Source organism: Vigna unguiculata, unplaced genomic scaffold (assembly GCF_004118075.2).
Source record: "Vigna unguiculata cultivar IT97K-499-35 unplaced genomic scaffold, ASM411807v1 contig_20, whole genome shotgun sequence".
In the NCBI taxonomy this organism is placed as follows: domain Eukaryota; kingdom Viridiplantae; phylum Streptophyta; class Magnoliopsida; order Fabales; family Fabaceae; genus Vigna; species Vigna unguiculata.
Window position 1 is genome coordinate 728,687 of NW_021010902.1, and position 19,296 is coordinate 747,982.

Genomic DNA, 19,296 nt, shown 5'->3' on the forward strand with positions numbered 1-19,296 from the left:
TCAGAAACTATGCTCGAAGGTACTCCATGCAACCTCACGATCTCCTTAATGTACAGCTGGGCTAACTTGGCCATAGACATCCTTAAGTTCATCGCCAAAAAGTGGGCATTCTTGGTCAACCGGTCCACTATCACCCAGATAGTGTCATGTCCTCTAAAAGTCTGTGGTAAAAGGGTTACAAAATCCATGGAGATGTTGTCCCATTTCCACACTGGTATTTCTAAGGGCTGTAGGTTCCCACCGGGCCTCTAGTGCTCCACCTTCGCCTTCTGACAAGTGAAACATGCTGATACGAACTGAGCCACATCTCTCTTCATCCGTTGCCACCAGAAAGTCTCTTTAAAATCTTGGGGCATCTTAGTCATGCCAGGATGCAAACTAAGACGACTCTTGTGTCCTTCTTCAAGAATTAACTTCTTTACCTCAGTATCATTGGGTACACAGATCCTGCCCTGGAACCTTAAGATATCATCATTATCCAAAGTGAAATCTCTAGTCTCATCTGACCCAAGCTGTTCTCTGACTCTATTCAGGTTGGCATCTAATAACTGTCTCTCTCTCACTGAGCTCAAGAAGTCACTAGATATAGTAAGGGTACTAAACCTAATGGACTCGGACCCCAACTCCACCTGTAGCCTCATGTCCCTGAACTTCTCCAATAACTCTACCTGTTTTATCATGAGATGTGCCGTATGTACAGTCTTCCTACTAAGAGCATCTGCCACAACATTTGCCTTCCCCGGATGATATAGGAGCTCGAAGTCATAATCTTTCAGGAACTCCATCCACCTCCTCTACCTCATGTTCAGCTCCTTCTGGTCAAACAAGTACTTTAAACTTTTATGGTCGCTGAACACACAAAACTGAGCACCATAAAGATAATGACTCCAAATCTTCAAGGCAAAGACTATCGCCACCAACTCCAAGTCATGAGTGGGGTAGTTCCTCTCATGCACCTTGAGTTGTCTTGAGGCATATGCCACAACCTTCTTCTCCTGCATCAAAACGCAACCAAGTCCGAGGTGGGAGGCGTCACAGTAGACCTCGAACGGCTTCCCGACATCCGGGATCACTAGTATCGGAGCGCTAGTCAATCTTCTCTTCAACTCCTGGAAACTTTCCTCGCACTTATCTGTCCAAGTGAAGGGTTGGTCCTTCCGAGTAAGCAGTGTTAGGGGTGCCACTATTTTGGAGAATCCCTCTATGAACTTCCTATAGTAGCCCGCTAACCCCACAAAGCTCTTGATCTTTGTGGCCGACTTAGGGCTTTCCCACTTTACCACTGCCTCAACCTTCGTTGGGTCCACTGCAATCCCCTTGGCGAATATCACATGCCCAAAAAATTGAACCTCATCCATCCAAAATTTGCACTTGGACAACTTGGCATACAACTATTTCTCTCTCAGAACACCAAGCACCAACCTCAGGTGTTCTGCATGCTCCTTCTGAGTCTTAGAATAGATAAGGATGTCGTCTATGAAGACTACGACAAACTTATCTAAGAAGGGTCTGAAAATCCGGTTCATGTAGTCCATGAACACTGCTGGAGCATTGGTCACACCAAAAGGCATAACCACGTATTCATAGTGTCCATATCGGGATCCGAAGGCCGTCTTCTGCACATCATCAGCCTTTAACAAAATCTGATGGTATCCCGACTGCAGGTCTATCTTCGAGAATACTGACGACCCATGCAGCTGATCCATCATGTCATCAATTCTCGGGAGCGGATACTTATTCTTGATCGTCATCTTGTTCAGTTGCTTGTAGTCCACACACAGGCATGAACTCCCATCCTTCTTCTTTACCAGTAACACTGGGGCTCCCCACGGCGAAGTGCTGGGTCGGATAAACTGCTTCGCCATCAGTTCCTCTATCTGTTTCTTAAATTCCACCAACTCTGCAGGAGACATGCGGTATGGAGCCATCGATACCGGACCTATCCCCGGTATTAGGTCAATAGAGAACTCCACCTCCCTACTAGGAGGTAACCCAGGTACTTCATCCAGAAACACGTCCTCAAACTCATGCACCACATGTATAATTGATGGTCCCTCTCTCCTCCACTTCCATACGGGCGAAGATTATGAAGCCTTGCGCGCCACTCTGAATCTTTCTCACCACCCCCTAAGGAGACACCAACTTGAGCTCCTTTGAATCGGGAAACAACAACCTCTTCTCCTGGCAGTCTATAAGGATGCAGTTGGCAGATAGTCAATCCATCCCTAGGATCACTTCCAACTCTTGGAGAGGCAAACATATCATATTCACCCTATATCTGCGTCCTTCCACCTCCACGGGACACCTAGCACACAAGGACGACGTCTTGACTAAACCTGATGTCAGAGTAGATACCACAAGTTCACACTGCAGCTCACACACCAACAGACCCAACATTTTTTCACGCAAGCATCTGACACAAAGGAGTGTGTCGCTCCAGAATCATATAACACGCAACATCTCATCCCAGAAATCACACAATAACCCATAACGAGGTTACCTGAACCTGCCGCCTCTGCTCCGGTCATGGCGTAGACTCTGCCCGTCGCTTGAGGCCTGTTGCCTCTATCTCTCCGCTGGTGCTAGTGAGGAGTCTGAACTGGAGGGCGTGCCCCTACCCTAACAAGAGTGGGACAATCCTTCCCAAAGTGGCCCTCCTTGCCACAGTTGTTGCATCTGTGGTAATGTCCCAACCGAAATCGCGACGAGACGACGAACCAAAAAATAAAATTTTGTAAAAACAGAGTTTGGAGTCGCCAGCATAGTTATTATAGGAAACTAGGGAAAACCATAAAAAAGAGCAAGGTCTGCGAAAAACCAGATTTTGGGTCCGGGAGTCGGTTATGCATGGGGAAGGTATTAGCACCCCACAACGCCCGTCCTAAGACGGTACCTTTAATTAAATGTGAAAAAGTTATGTGTTTTTTCTAAATATTTATTTTTCCCAAAAAATGTTAATAAAAGAATGTACAACCCCCAAGATAAAAGAATGCATTGGGCCCGACGAGGATTAATCATCGCTCCTACGTATCTCTATGTGAATGGAGAATCAGGGTTACGTAGTTCTTTTATGAAAAAATATTTGGATAAATATTTGAAGAATGGTTTAATTTTTTTAATAATTTTGAAAACCTTTTCATTTAAATTTTTAGTATTATATTAATATTGATGTCACACGACGCGAGCGGCCGAACTGACACTGAAAATAAATTCTTTTTTTTAATCTTTGATTTTTTTATCTTTTTAATCTTTTATAATTTTTTCATATTTTTTTAAAGTTATTTATAAGTGGATGCGGATGTCACTGCAACGTGAGCAACCAGATAGATATTAAAAAGTAAACAAAGAAAACTATTTTTTATTCTTAGATTGATATATATTTTTTTAGAGAAAAAAAACGAAAGTCTAAAATCAGTGTCACGCAACGCGAGCGGCCAAGCAGACACCAAAGAAATAGGAAATATTTTTGTTAATGATTTAAACAAAATAACGAAAATAAAAAAAATAAATTAAAAGAAAAAAACTAACAATGACGTACCTTCTGCCTTTTCTTTTTTCTTGCCTCCTTTTATAATATTTTTGTGTTTTTTTTAAGAGAGATAAAATGAGATGCGTCTGTGTGGGTGGTAATGAGAGAGAAAAAAAGAGTATAGAGAATCTTCTTCTTTTTTTTTACCTCCTTCAATATGTTTTTTAGAGAGATGAAAGAAGAGGTGTGTATGTGGGAGTGGTGATGGGAAAGAATTAGAGAAGTGTAGAGAATTTTTTCTTTCGGTCATGATAGAGTGCGTATTTATACTCGCACCTTGCAATATCAATACAATCTCAGCCTTAATTGTAATGAACAATATAAGGAAGAAATTGGTTATGATAACAACACATTATGGAAATCAAATCATAGTAAATCATAGCACAAAATCAATCCCAAATTAGTAATATTGATTCTAACCATTAACAAATCAGAGCACAAAATCAATCGCAATTAGTAATATTGATTATAACCATTTGAAGAAATATTTCTTTTAATTATTAGAATATTACTAATTTCTCTTCTAGGAACAAGGGTAGAAAGCAGGTTGAGTTGTTGGGCTCATGAGAAGGAGTGCGATAATTAATATCAAATTTTTGAAAATAAATTTATTTACCCGGACGAAATTGGGTGTTGACAGGTAACCCTCCATGCGTGGGCAAGCGCTCCTCAGGTGTGGGCCCCCACATATGTAACACTGCACTCGACCCTGCTGGGGAGGAAGACCCCTAGACCCCTGCGGCTGATGGGGAGGTCTGTCATATGGTCTCCTCCGCTCGTCGTGTCTGGGCTTGGACCTATATGGTCCATCAATCCTCTCAGGCTGCTGGGGTCGCTGCCCTCTACCTCATTCTTCATCTTCTCCATCACTCTAGCCTTCTCCACCAGAGCGGCAAAATCCTTAATGGATAAGGGTGTTACCATCAAGCGAATATCTCCTCTGAGGCCGTTCTCGAATTTTCTGCATCTCCACTCCTCATCTAGCGGCAAGGTATAAAAGCGGCTGAGGTGCTTGAACTTCTCAGCATAGTCGGTCATCGTCTTCCCTCCTTGGGTCAGTTGGAGGAATTCCACTTCCTTGGCATATCGAATGTTGTTTGGGAAATATTCCGAGAGGAATTTCCCCCTAAAGGCCTCCCACGTCACCGGCTCGCCTCTCTCCTCCATGATGGATTTGGTACTAGTCCACCAGTGCTCAGCCTCCCCGGTGAGCATGTATATTGTGAAAGCTAATCTGTTCTCCGCTGGGCATGTTTTTGCATCAAAGATCCTCTCCAGATCCTTCAGCCACTAGTTTGCTGCGTCAGGGCTCGTCTTTCTATTGAACTTCACGGGATGGTGTTTCAGGAAGTCTTCCAGACTCCACTCCCTGACTGGTGGTCGTGGCTCCGGGCCAAACACAGGGGCAGTTGCCCTGTTCTCTTCCAGTTGGTGGAAGGCCTCCATATGCTGCCTATGTGCATCCTCGGCAGCCACACGTGCAGCCTCCATCTGCTGCATCATTGCCTGCTGTTGCTCAAGCGACGCTGCCTGTCGCTTCATCGTTGCCTCATGCTGCTGCATCATCGCTGTGCTTTGCTGCGTCATGGCAGCAATAATCGCCTCTATTGCCCTGGCGATATCGGGCAAGTCACCCCGGGACGATTGCGAAGTCCTACGAGGAGGTGCCATAGTTCACCGGCACACAGAAAATCACTTGGTTAGGCTCGAATAAGGCAAGAATTTAACTAAGAACACTCAGAAGGCACAGAGAAAGCTAAGCGGACATCCAAGTCCATAGACCTAAGGAATGACCGCTCTGATACCATAAATGTAACATCCCATTTAATTATTAAGCGAAATTAAAAGACACGTCACACAAAATAGTAATGTAGAGTAGTCTTGGGGTCCTTAACACAACCCCTACAAACTGGGCACACCACGATGCCAATGAAAACCAAATAAAAGTCTAACAAAATGAGAGTAGAATAGTGTGGCATAGAGCAATACATGAGCTGTAGCCCTAAAGAAAACCCATGAAGAAAAGAAACATAAAGTCCAGCCCAGATGGCTAAGCAGCGGAATCGCCATTTCCTTGCTGACCGCGGAAACCTCGCCCATCTGCTCCCATCAATTAAACTGATGATCATCGCAAGAAAGAAGACCCACATACAAGACAACCATACAACAAACATGGTAAGCTAGAGCCAACAACATTTTCATCATACAGTCAAATATACTTTCACCATCCAATATCAATACAACAACCAAGCATGTTATGACTTTTCAATCGATACACTACGACTCGACTCGACTCGACTCATCCGGATACGTATAACCTAGTCGGATTCAGCGGATGCTTACACTTGTGGTGGATACCTCTGCTCACCCCTGAGTTGTTCATCCCCGAGCTATGTGTTACAAGTGTTACGATGGATCAATTTTCCCTCAACACAAGGTTAGCCCTTAGTGAATTTCAGGCCTCCTGTTACTCTCACCACAGGAGTCAGTCCTCTCTAGGTGAGACTAACTGACTCCTTAGAGTGTTAGGATGCAACCTTACCTTGAATCCATACCTAGTTATACAGATGGGGCACCACCATGGACACCCACTAACAGTGGTCATAGAATTATGTCCCGACCACTGAAGCGCAACCCTGGAGGCCTCACCTAGAAACTCCAAAGAATTACACCTTGACACGGACCCAACAATCATAAATGAACAATAAGAGAATACCAATCATGCTTACAATTCCATGTCAACCTCTGAAAAATAACACCACATTAGTATCACATGTTGAACCCAAACCACTGGTCATTACCACCCCATGAGTTTAGGGCCGTGATGAGTCATTATTATCTTCCATTCCACTAGTCTTTAGGTACCCATTAGACAGTTGATTAGTGCTTAATTGTTCATCTTTAGAGTGTTTATCATCTGTTGGGCTTTATTGGGCCACTGTTCCAAATTTGGACTAATTTCACATTATTTGGCCTAATTTTTGTTTTTAATTATTTTTAGGTATTTGGGTGAAGCAATTTTGGAGCTTGGACGTCAATATTCAGTTGAAGAGAGTCGCCACATCATTTCCATATCATTTCCACATCAGCAAAGTCCATGGGTCAACATTTGAGGCCTAAAGTGGCATTTTTGTAATTCTGCAGCTCATAATGGTAGTTTCGTAATTCTGAGTGGCAGGGGTGATATGACCACGAAATTAGGTCTGCATGGGGAAGACCAGCCGCTCCATCATCTTCAACCTCTCTTCAAAACCTCCATTTTCGTTCTCCAAGCTTCCGTGGACGTGCCCTTTGCGGTTTTTCACGTTTTTGGCTCATTTTTACCGTTTTTATGCATATTTGACAGCACCCATTGAGGGTTTTACGTTTTGAATTCGTTTTCTTGCTTGGGCAGTTCGTTTTGTGGGTTTTATACACTTGGAACAGCACCCATTAATAGGGTTTTCGCATTTATATATGATAGCACCGTTTTGCATTCCATTGAAGCTTTGAAATCTCTCTTTTTGCTCTTAATTTGCGTTTTTCAGATTTCATAAGTTAGGGGTTTTTGATTTTGTTTTTGTGATTCAAGAATTGTGGTGTCTAATTGCTCATTTCCATGTCTAGCTAATTTCGTGCATTGACTACTTGATAAAAAATGCAATGAAGCTTTGAGGTTGTGCTTACTTGTGAAATCTGCCATATCTCTTTGTTCTAATTCGGGAATGCATTGTGATGAATATGTTTGTGCTTAGTTACAAAGTAATTGCATGTGTTTTGGTTAAGTTATGTTCATGCTTAATTTATGTAACTTGGCTGTCACGAATTTAAGGATGTGTACTTTGCTTAATTGCATAATGAAACTAGATTGTAATTTTCGCTTAGTAGAGTATTATCTAGTGGATTGAGAGAAGGCAGAGGTGTTAATTTGGTGGCCTATGATAAGTGAATTTGTGTTTCAATCAAGGATGTCAATACGGTTTTAATCACTCTTTGCATTCAATTTAATCTGTTGATTAAAATTCTGAATTTGTCTGCCACCCCCCTTTTGTGCTGTATTGTTGTGTTCGTCTGGAAATTGAAGCTTTGAATGAAAATATTGGTCATTGGGAGACGACTTGGTTCACTTTCACATACTGCATTTAATATGTTTTAATTTTGTGGGGTACGACCTCTATCAAATTTGGCGCCGTTGTCGGGGACCAATCGTTTCGTTCAAAGTAAAATTTTTAGTGTGTTTGTGTTCTGTGTTTTGGTGTGTGTAGTTCAAGTGTGGTTGAGTTGGTATATGTTCATTGTGATGTTCATGTTGTGTTAAGTTCAGTGTCTGTTTCCATTCCTGTGTGTTTCTGTGTAGTGTAGTGAATAGTGTCGCGACGCACATGAATAATGTCATTTGTAGTAGTGAATAATGTATGAATAGTGTCGGAATCTGGCATTTAACTTCTGGATTTTTGTTCTGGTAGCTACGGTGCTTTTTTGACTTGAAATTCCCCTCCCCCCCACTTCTAAGACTTTGAACTTGATAGGAAAAATAGCTGGAGCAGTTGGTATATGGTCTGAGTTAAGAGATTCAAAAAAATTTTGGACTGATTTTTAGTGAAACTTCAGAGGACCATAACTTATGCTCTGGTTATCAGAATCACTATTATTTTATATGCATTTGGGGTGGAATTTGATTTCCCACCTTGTTGTAACCGGTTTATCCAGTTTCCAAACTCAGATTCTCCAGAAAATTCCATTTTCTACATTTCAGCAATCATTTTTGTGATTTTTCTTCATTTTTTCCACTTTTGAAAAATTGTTAAAAATACTTGTGCTTTGAGTTTTGATCTGATTTTTTTTGTGCTTCTGTTAGACCACTCAAAGGAATATCCTACCAATTTTCAAGTCATTTGGAGGTCGTTTGAGTATACTTGTAGTTATACCCTATGTTATGCCAATATCACTAGAACTCATGTTTTTTGGTGCATGACTAGGGAAAACCCAAGTGAATTACAACCATTTGACCCTGAGATTGATAGGAAATTCCACAGAGGAAGTAGGCATCTTAGGAATCCATCTTTGCATGCTAAATATTCAGTGACTTTTCTTGACTCTTATGATTCTCATCACATTCCTAACACTCCTCATTCTTTGCATTCTGAGCGTACTGTTTATTCTGAGCATTTTGATTTTCATACTGATAATATGGCTCAACCTCCTCCACCTCATGAGAGAACCATGAGTGAGCTCACTGCACCAGATTTCACTTATGATAGTTTATGCATTCAATACCTTGAGGAGGAGGTTCCATATGTGCTGAAAACTGGTTCAGTACACTTGTTGCCAAAGTTTCATGGTCTTGCAGGTGAGGACCCGTGCAAACACTTGAAGTAGTTTCATGTCGTATGTTCCACCATGAAGCCTGCAGATGTCCAAGAGGACCATGTATACTTGAAGGCTTTCCCCCATTCTTTGGAGGGTAATGCGAAAGACTGGTTATACTACTTAACACCCAGGTCCATCACAAGCTGGGATGACCTAAAGAGATTATTCCTTGCCAAGTTCTTCCCTACTTCAAGGACAATAGCCATAAGGAAGGAAATTTCTGGCATCAAGCAGCAATCTGGGGAGACCCTTTATGAGTACTGGGAGAGGTTCAAGAATCTCTGTTCAAGCTGCCCACACCATCAGATCTCTAAACATCTCTTTCTGCAGTATTTTATGAAGGTCTGCACCACATGGATCAAAATATGATTGATGCCACAAGTGGTGGTGCCCTTGGTAACATAACCCTAGCTGCAGCCAGGCAACTAATAGAGAACATGGCTTCAAATTCTCAACAATTTGGCACAAGGAGTGATGCCATAGTTGTTAGAGGTGTTCATGATGTAGGAGCTGTCGAGTACACGAAGAAGTTGGAAAGTAAAATTGAAGCTCTTACCACACTGGTCAACCAACTTGCTTCCAATCAGAGAGCTCCAGTTGCAAGAGTTTGTGGCCTTTGTACATTTGTTGATCATTTTACAGACTCTTGCCCAGCATTGCAACAACAGGCTACTGCTTCTTCTTTTACACTAGTGGATACCCCTCAGGCCTATGCAGCAAATATTTTCAACAATAATAGGCCCCAACATCACAACAGAACCATGATTTGTCAACAAACAGATATAATTCAGGATAGAGGAATCACCCTAATTTGAGATGGGGAAACCAGGGTAACCAGCAGCCCTAACAATTTCCAAATGTGCAACCACCTCCACAACAAAGAGTTGCACATGCACCACAACCTGCTCCTGTTCCACCTGTACCCACACCAGCTCCTGTTGCAGCATCTGCACCTTCTTCTTCTACTTCATTGGAGGAGTTAGTCCAGATGGCCACTTAGCTAAACCAGGCACAGGCTCAGAATTCTGACAAGCTTCCATCACAAACGGTGGAAAATCTGAGGAATGTGAGTGCCATTACGTTGAGATCTGGGAAGAACATTGAAGTTACCACTTTCGAGCCTACACCTTCAAAGGAAGTCGACCCTGCCACACTTCAGAGAAAGCGTGATGCTCATGCAGCTGGTCCTTCCACATCTGGTGTGACTTCTACGCCTTCCACCTCTACTGCTGCACCTTCCATACCTCTTCCTTTCCCTCCAAGAGCCATTCCAAGCAAAAAGATGGAAGAGGTTGACAGGGAGATCTTAGAAACATTCAGGAAGGTGGAGGTGAACATACCTTTGTTGGATGCCATTAAACAGATTCCCAGATATGCAAAGTTCTTGAAGGAGCTATGCACGCATAAGAGGAGGCTAAAGGGAAACGAAAAGATCAATATGGGCAGAAATGTGTCAGCATTGATAGGTAAATCTGTTCCTCAGATTCCTAAGAAGTGCAAGGACCCAGATACATTTTGTGTACCCTGCATCATAGGTAACAATAAATTTGAAAATGCAATTCTTGATCTTGGTGCTTCAATAAATGTAATGCCTCTGTCTATTTTTAAATCTCTTTCTCTTGGACCTATGCAACCTACGGGTGTGGTGATTCAGTTGGCAAATAGAAGTGTTGCCCACCCCGTAGGTTTGGTTGATGATGTTTTGGTTCGTGTTGGTGAATTGATTTTCCCTGCTGATTTTACCTTCTTGATATGGAAGAGGGATTTTCACATGGTTCTGCACCAATCATTTTAGGCAGACCATTTGTGAAAACTGCACGAACCAAAATTGATGTCCATGCAAGTACTTTGTCCATGGAGTTTAATGATATTGTTGTGCGATTTAACATTCTGGATGCCATGAAACATCCTTCTAAGGATCATTCTGTTTTCACGTGGATATTATTGATAATGCTGTTGATGGATTGATTTCTGATTTCCACTCTCTACATGCATTAAAACATTCATCTGTGTCTGAGTTATCTGAATTTGCATGCATTGATGTTCTTGATTCTAATTCTGATTTTGATTCTGATGATGTTGAATTTACTGAGTTTGAGTTTTTGGATGTTGTACCTATTGACTTTGATGTTATACAATCAGGTTGCACTAACCATATTGCAGGAAGTACATATGCATCTAATTGTTATGCTCAGGTATAGGCTGTGGAACCCATTTCTCCCTCCCCTCTGGTTCCTGATATTCAGCCAAAAGTACTCCAGAGTTGAAACCACTGCCAGACAACCTCAAGTGTGTCTACTTAGAGGAGGAGGTCAAACTGCCTGTCATCATTTCCACCTCCCTCACTGCTGAACAAGAGCAGAGGTTGTTGCACGTTCTTAAAAAGCATAAGAAGGCAATTGGATGGACATTGGCTGACATCCCTAGTATTAGCCCATCAACATGCATGCACATGATATTGTTGGAAGATGGAGCAAAGCTAGTGAGACAGCCACAGAGGCGACTCAACCCTGTCATCTCGGATGTTGTAAAGAAGGAGGTGACCAAGCTTCTACAAGCTGGGATCATCTACCCCATTTCTGACAGTCAGTGGGTCAGCCCCATCCATGTTGTTCCAAAGAAGATAGGCCTCACTGTAGTCAAGAGTGAAAAAGAGGAGCTGATTCCAACAAGAGTGCAAAACAGTTGGAGAGTTTGCATTGACTACAGAAGGCTAAATCAAGAAACCAGAAAAGACCACTTCCCCTTGCCTTTTATTGATCAGATGCTTGAGCGCTTGGCAGGTAAGTCCCACTATTGCTTTCTTGATGGGTTTTCTGGTTATTTCAAATTCACATTACACCTGAGGACCAAGAGAAAACCACATTCACCTGCCCCTTTGGCACTTTTGCCTATAGGAGGATGTCGTTTGGCCTATGCAATGCCCTTGGCACATTCCAGCGGTGCATGCTTACCATTTTTAGTGATTTTCTTGAAAAATGCATAGAGGAGTTTATGGACGACTTTACTGTATATGGGTCCTCATTTGATGCATGTTTGGATAGTTTGGACAGAGTTTTAAACAGGTGCATCCAATCCAACCTTGTTCTCAATTTTGAGAAATGTCATTTCATGGTAGAAAAAGGCATAGTATTGGGGCACATAATTTCAAAAAAAGGCATTGAAGTTGCCAAGATCTCAATTACTTCACAATTGCCTTACCCCTCTTCTGTGCGAGAGGTTCGTTCTTTTCTTAGCCATGCAGGGTTTTACAGGCGCTTCATTCAAGATTTCAGCAAAAAAGCCCTCCCACTGTCCAACCTACTATAAAAGGATGTTGACTTCATCTTTAATGAAGGATGCAAAGAGGCTTTTGATTGCCTCAAGAAGGCCCTGACCACAACTACAATCATTCAGGCGCCCGACTGGATAGCCCCATTTGAACTTATGTGTGATGCATCTAATTATGCATTGGGGGTTATTCTAGCTCAAAGGATTGGTAAGCAACCGAGGGTAATCTACTACGCCTCAAGTACATTAGATGCTGCCCAAGCAAACTACACCACAACCGAAAAGGAGCTCCTTGCGATAGTTTTTGCACTTGAAAAGTTTCGATCTTATCTGCTTGGTTCTCCTGTTGTTGTGTTTACTGACCGTGCAGCTCTTAAGTACCTGATGAAGAAGGCAGAATCAAAACCTCGGCTGATAAGATGGATGCTCTGGCTCCAAGAATTCGATTTGGAGATCCGTGATAGGAGCAGAGCACAAAACCTGGTTACAGACCACCTAAGTAGGATTGAGAGGTCTACTGATGATGTTTCACCAATCCGGGATGACTTTCCCGATGAAAGTTTGTTGACACTCTCTACTTCTTCCTCACCTTGGTTTGCTAACATTGTTAATTATCTTGCTGCTTCTATTTTTCCTCCCCTAGCATCAAGAGCTTAATGTGATAAACTCAAGAGCGATGCTAGGTATTACATTTGGGATGACTCCTATCTGTGGAAAATGTGCACTGATCAGGTTACCAGGAGATGCATTCCGGACCATGAGATTGACTCGGTCCTCAAATTTTGTCATTCATCTGTACCTGGTGGTCACCTTGGCACACAGAGGACAGCTCGCAAGGTACTAGATTGCGGATTTTATTGGCCCACCATCTTCAAAGATGCGTGGAGGATATGTAGCACATGTGAGGAATGCCAACGAGCAGGAGGAGCCATTTCTTGGAGACAATAGATGCCTCAACAACCCATGCTATTTTGTGAGGTGTTTCATGTCTGGGGTATAGATTTCATAGGCCCTTTCCCTGTCTCTTTTGGTTTCACTTACATCTTGCTTGCTGTTGATTATGTTTCAAAATGGGTGGAAGCCAAAGCCACTAGAACTAATGATGCTCGAGTTGTTGTGGACTTTGTTAGGTCTCACATATTTTACAGGTTTGGAGTTCCTCGGGCTATTGTTAGTGACCAGGGCACCCATTTTTGCAACAGATTCATGGGGTTTTACTTCAAAAGTATGGGGTCGTGCACAAAATTTCTACACCATATCACCCCCAAACTAATGGGCAAGCCAAGATCTCAAACAGAGAAATCAAGAGGATCTTGGAGAATATTATGCAGCCCAACAGGAAGGATTGGAGCAATAGACTTGAGGACGCTCTATGGGCTCACAGTACTGCTTATAAGGCACCTATAGGGATGTCTCCTTATCAGGTTGTCTTTGGTAAGCCATGCCACCTTCCAGTGGAGATAGAGCATCGAGCATACTGGGTTGTCAAGTCATGCAACTTCTCTCTTGATCAAGTTGGGGAGGAAAGGAAGCTGCAGTTGAACGAGTTAGATGAGATCCGTCTGGAGGCATATAAGAACTCTATGTTCTACAAGGAGAAGACCAAGAAATTCCATGATAGCTCCATAGCTAGAAAGGAGTTTGTTGTTGGTCAGCAAGTTTTACTGTATAACTCCAGACTTGGACTCATGGGGGGTAAGTTGCGATCAAAGTGGATTGGTCCTTTTGTTGTTACTAATGTTTATCCTTATGGTGCAGTTGAAATTAAAAGCCAGTCCACCGATAAGAGCTTCAAAGTGAATGGGCATCGTCTGAAGCCATTCCCCAGCAATCCTGCCTTAGTAGATACTGTTGTGGTGGAAACTTCCCTGCTTGACCCCACTGCTGTTTCACCATGATTCAGGGAGTTTTCTTTCCCCTTCTTCTTTACTTTTATTGCACTTGTCTAAGTCTGTCTGTCTGTTGTTGTTTCCGTTTGTTTGTTTCATTTTTGTTAATTTGTGTTAGTTAGTGTTATGTTTTTGCTTTCTGTTTGGAACACTCACTTCACTCTTGGAGGATGAGTTGTTGGTCACTTTGTGGACTGATATCCTTGCTTTCTCTTTGCATGTCAAGTTGCTTTGGAATTATTTTACCCTGTGTGAGAATTTGAGCCACTCTCTGTTCTTTGATTGTGTGATATATGCCTCTTGAATGCTTGCACAGTGGCCTTGGCTTGACTCTTTCTAAATGTTTTTCTGATTCACATGCTTGTTGGGATATGATTTAGGCAATTTTGTTCTGTGAGCCTATAGCCAGATGAGCCTACCTTGAACTGTTTTCGTTGATACCCCTTTTGAGCTTGCATACCCTTTCATTGTTCTACAGCTCATTACAAGCCCTTAGCCTGAAAAACCATGATTATTCCTACCTTAGGAAATTTTGGAGCTTTGGAATTGTTTTGAGGATGGGTGCTCAATTAAGTGTGGTCGCGCACAACAAGTGTGGTTGTGCGCGCACTTATTGTTGGTTCTTGGAATTGCTCATTTGTACACCAAAGTGGGATTTCAAAACTGTTGTTTCTCTGCATGTTCTTTGTATAGAAAAAAGAAAAAAAAAAGAGAGAGAGAGAGAAAACAAAAAGAAAAGGAAAGAGAATAAAGAAAAGAAATAAAAAGGAGTTTGGATTTGAGCATTGTGTGAGAACCGAAGTTGGAAGTGTTGATGTTTGGGATTACTTTCATGATTGATTGAGACTTATTCCCCATTGATCATCTATTTCCTTGGTTGCTTAGCTACTTATCCATATGTTCCACACCTTGTCCTCAACCCCATTACAACCTTGAAAAGTCCTTCTGATCTTGACCTGCATGTGTTTCTGGTTTGGTTGTTGGTTCTAGAGGCTTACCAAGTATGTTTGATGTTTGTTTTTCAAGGGTGCTTTGAGAGTAAACTGTAGCCTAGAGATTGGAGTGATACAGTGCATATTTCGTGAGGTTATGTTGCTTTCAATTCTCTCCTTGAGCTGAACTGAGTACTTGACATGTTTTGAATTGCTTGGATGATGTTCATGGATACCTTGCAGCTTTGAATCCTTCTGTGTTAGATGTGTTTCCATTTGTCTATGTCGAGTCTGTTTGCCATGTGTCTGTTTGTCTTGTGTCTTTTTGTCTCTCTTGTTATGTTTGTGATGTCCTTGCTTTGCTTGACTCTTTAATTTTGCCCAGGAGTGCGAAAGGGTAAGTGTGGTCGATTTTGATGAGTCATTATTATCTTCCACTCCACTAGCCTTTGTGTACCCATTAGACAGTTGATTAGTGCTTAATTATTCATCTCTAGAGTGTTTTTCATCTGTTGGGCTTTATTGGCACTGTTCCGAATTTGGACTAATTTAACATTCTTTGGCCTAATTTTTGTTTTTAATTATTTTTAGGTATTTGGGTGAAGCAATTTTGGAGCTTGGACGTTAATATTCAGTTGAAGAGAGTCGCCACATCATTTCCATGTCATTTCCACGTCAACAAAGTCAATGGGTCAACATTTGAGGCCCAAAGTGGCATTTTTGTAATTCTGCAGCTCATAATGGCAGTTTCGTAATTCTGAGTGGCAGGGGTGATATGACCACGAAATTAGGTCTGCATGGGGAAGACCAGCCGCTCCATCATCTTCAACCTCTCTTCAAAGCCTCCATTTTCGTTCTCCAAGCTTCCATGGACGTGCCCCTTGCGGTTTTTCACGTTTTTGGCTCTTTTTTACCGTTTTTATGCATATTTGACAACACCCATGAGGGTTTTACGTTTTGAATTCGTTTTCTTGATTGGGCAGTTCGTTTTGTGGGTTTTATACACTTGGAACAACACCCATTAATGGGGTTTTCGCATTTATATATGATAGCACCGTTTTGCATTCCATTGCGTTTTTCAGATTTCATAAGTTAGGGGTTTTTTATTCTGTTTTCGTGATTCCAGAATTGTGGTGTCTAATTGCTCATTTCCATGTCTAGCTAATTTCGTGTATTGACTCCTTGATAAAAAATGTAATGAAGCTTTGAGGTTGTGCTTACTTGTGCAATCTGCCATATCTCTTGTTCTAATTTTGGAATGCATTGTCATGAATCTGTTTGTGCTTAATTTACAGAGTAATTGCATGTGTTTTGGTTAAGTTATGTTGATGCTTAATTTATGTAACTTGGCTGTCACGAATTTAAGGATGTGTACTTTGCTTAATTGCATAATGAAGCTAGATTGTAATTTTCGCTTAGTAGAGTATTATCTAGTGGATTGAGAGAAGGCAGAGGTGTTAATTTGGTGGCCTATGATAAGTGAATTTATGTTTCAATCAAGGATGTCAATACGGTTTTAATCACTCTTTGCATTCAATTTAATCTGTTGATTAGAATTCTGAATTTTTCTGCCAACCCCCCCCCTTTGTGTTGTATTGTTGTGTTCGTTTGGAAATTGAAGCTTTGAATGAAAATATTAGTCGTTGGGAGACGACTTGGTTCACTTTCACATACTGCATTTAATATGTTTTAATTTGGTGGGGTACGGCCTCTATCAGGCCTCATTTTATATCAATACCATGTCCCATTAATTCCAACTCACTCATTAATTTCACATGCCAAGCTTCCACGATATCAATCATTCCATTCATGAATTATGTCACACATACAAGGCAATCCATTATATATATATATATATATATATATAATATATATATATATATATATATATCTCAACATATCAAGCATACCCAAACAATTACAAATCATCCAAGGACAACCAAACCACGCACTGTCTCGCCCAATCCCTCGCTCAGACTGAAGGGTCTCGCTCAGGTGAGACAGTCTCACTCAGGCGAGCCCCCTTCGCCTAGGCGGCGGCTCGAAAAGGAAACAGGAACCAACGCGGGATCTCGCTTAGGCGAGACCCCTCTCGCCTGGGCGAGTGGTTCGCTCGCTCAAAATAATGAGTTGGTCGCCTGGGCGACCTTTCGCGAAAAAGGATTTGGGCGAGCCTCCGCCAGACTCGCTTAGGTGAGTCCGACTCGCTTGGGCGAGATTATCAGTTCTCGCCCTGGTCTCACCTGCAGCAGATGTATCTTTCAACCCCAGCCAATCACACAAAGCATTTCACGTCCCAAGAACAATGATTAACCCATACAAACAATTCGCAAGCTCAAGAACAGGCATAAAAACACAACTTAAACTCGAACCCTAACTTCCCGTACTTGGAAATGTTAGCTAAGGCTTTGATACTCGAACAGTGAGGGACAATAGCTCATGGGACAGTTTCACGAGCTGAAAAACAGTGGGACAAGTTCCAAAAATGAGCTCATTAGAAAGCTCTAACTGAGAACATACGGAAGAATCAAAATGAACATAAGCTTGAGTTGGGAAGGACTTACATGAAACGGAAGAATGAGGCTGAACTTGCTAAGCTATGACGACTCCAAACCCTAGCAGAGGATGACGACAGCTGCTCTAAGAGAGGTGTGGGATCTGTTTTACGAAGAGTAGTTACAAGTTAGGGTTTTGGGGTATCTTAGGTCAGAAATTGAATTGGGCCAACCCCATTTAGGCCCAAAAGATTGGGCAGCCTCTACAATAAGATGGGCAAAAATAATTGGGCCTTACACCAGAGGTGTGCATTTATGTTGTCTTTTTAATAACTTTAAAATATCATATACATATTTTTGTACCTTTCTTTTTCTATTTCTTAGGAAATTTTTTTAAATCTCATTTATATAACCATATTCACCCACGTAACAATATATCTTTTCAATAAATCCATTTAACAAATAATCATCATTTATAACTCATTTATAGTGCAATAATTACTTTATATATCCTTCAAAATAATCTCTTATATTTCATATTCTAAGACATCATTTAAATAAAATAAATATTTTAAATTAATAAACCATTACGTTTCTTATAATAACTTTCTAAATAAATACTTTTTAAATAATTAATGGTCACTTAAAAATATTTAACATCTTTTAACAATAAATACTTCAAAATAATCTCTCTCCAATTGCACGTACTCTCTCTCACTTACTCTTCTCTCAAGTGCTCTTTACACTCCACACGAAAATTACATTAAAAAGTGGCTTAAAGGGTATTCATTACCTATTTACTGAATGTTTTCAGCCCTCTAGATTGCCACTCTTGGCTACTAGGGTTCCAACCCTTTCATGTTCTTGCTAAGGAAAAATTTAGCAAAAAAAAGAGTAAATTAGTTCTTAACAAGGTTTGAACTCACAACCCATCACTCACCAAGTCAATTTCACAACCATTCAACCAATTCATCTTTTTGTGATAACTCCTATAATTTTAGGAATGTATCACCACGCCACGCATTCCATACATAATCAAACAAAAATACCTAATTTAATTAACATTCAAGTGGCACACATAGGACTCGAACCCAAGTCCTCACACACCATAAAGTACTCTCAACCATTTGAGCTAGTACTCTTCCACATCATAGTTCCACACATTAATTTCTTTAAATGTTCCTATTATCCGTCCTAATTAAATAATTAATTAAATAACTATCTAATTTCCCGGGTCTTACACACAAACCACATAATCACAAACAAGATATTTGGAGATGTATTAATTTTTTGATTTTGTTGTTTATAGGAAAATCTATATTTTTAAGTAAAGATAAATTTTTCCTATTTACTATTTACTTAGTTTTATGTCTTTTTTTTTTTGTTTACGAGAACCTATATTATGAATGAAGTGGGTAAATACTACCTAGTTTCTTAATTGAGATGCAATGTTTAGTTGAATAAGTTATTCAAGTAACTCAAAACCGTTCACAATCCTTTCGATTCAAAAATATTGTAGTTCGATTCAAAATTAGTGTAGTTCGGTTCAAAAATATTACAGTTCAAAAATATGATATGGTATATAGTAGTCAGTTTAATTCATATTGCAAGTACAATTCAGTTCAGTGCAGTTAGATATAACAAAATAATATTTAGTTAATTTCAGTTCAGGTAAACTATTTTTTAGTTCAAAAATAGAGCAATTGATTCAAAATCAGTGCAATTCGGTTCAAAAATAGTGCAATTCAATTCAAAATTAGTGCAATTCAGTTCAATTTTAGTGCAATTTGGTTCAAAAACGGTTCAAAAACAATGTAGTTAAGTTCAAAAGT

At 40.8% G+C, this 19,296-nt stretch overlaps 1 non-coding gene and 1 pseudogene across 1 annotated transcript; one reads left to right on the forward strand and one right to left on the reverse strand.

Moving 5' to 3' along the window:
- The first annotated feature begins 8,891 nt into the window (after positions 1-8,891).
- LOC114171317 overlaps positions 8,892-19,296 on the forward strand; it is a 29,010-nt pseudogene continuing 18,605 nt past the window's right edge.
- Positions 9,080-9,186, reverse strand: LOC114171323. The gene has a single exon (XR_003601436.1). It is a non-coding gene; the product is annotated as a small nucleolar RNA R71 (small nucleolar RNA).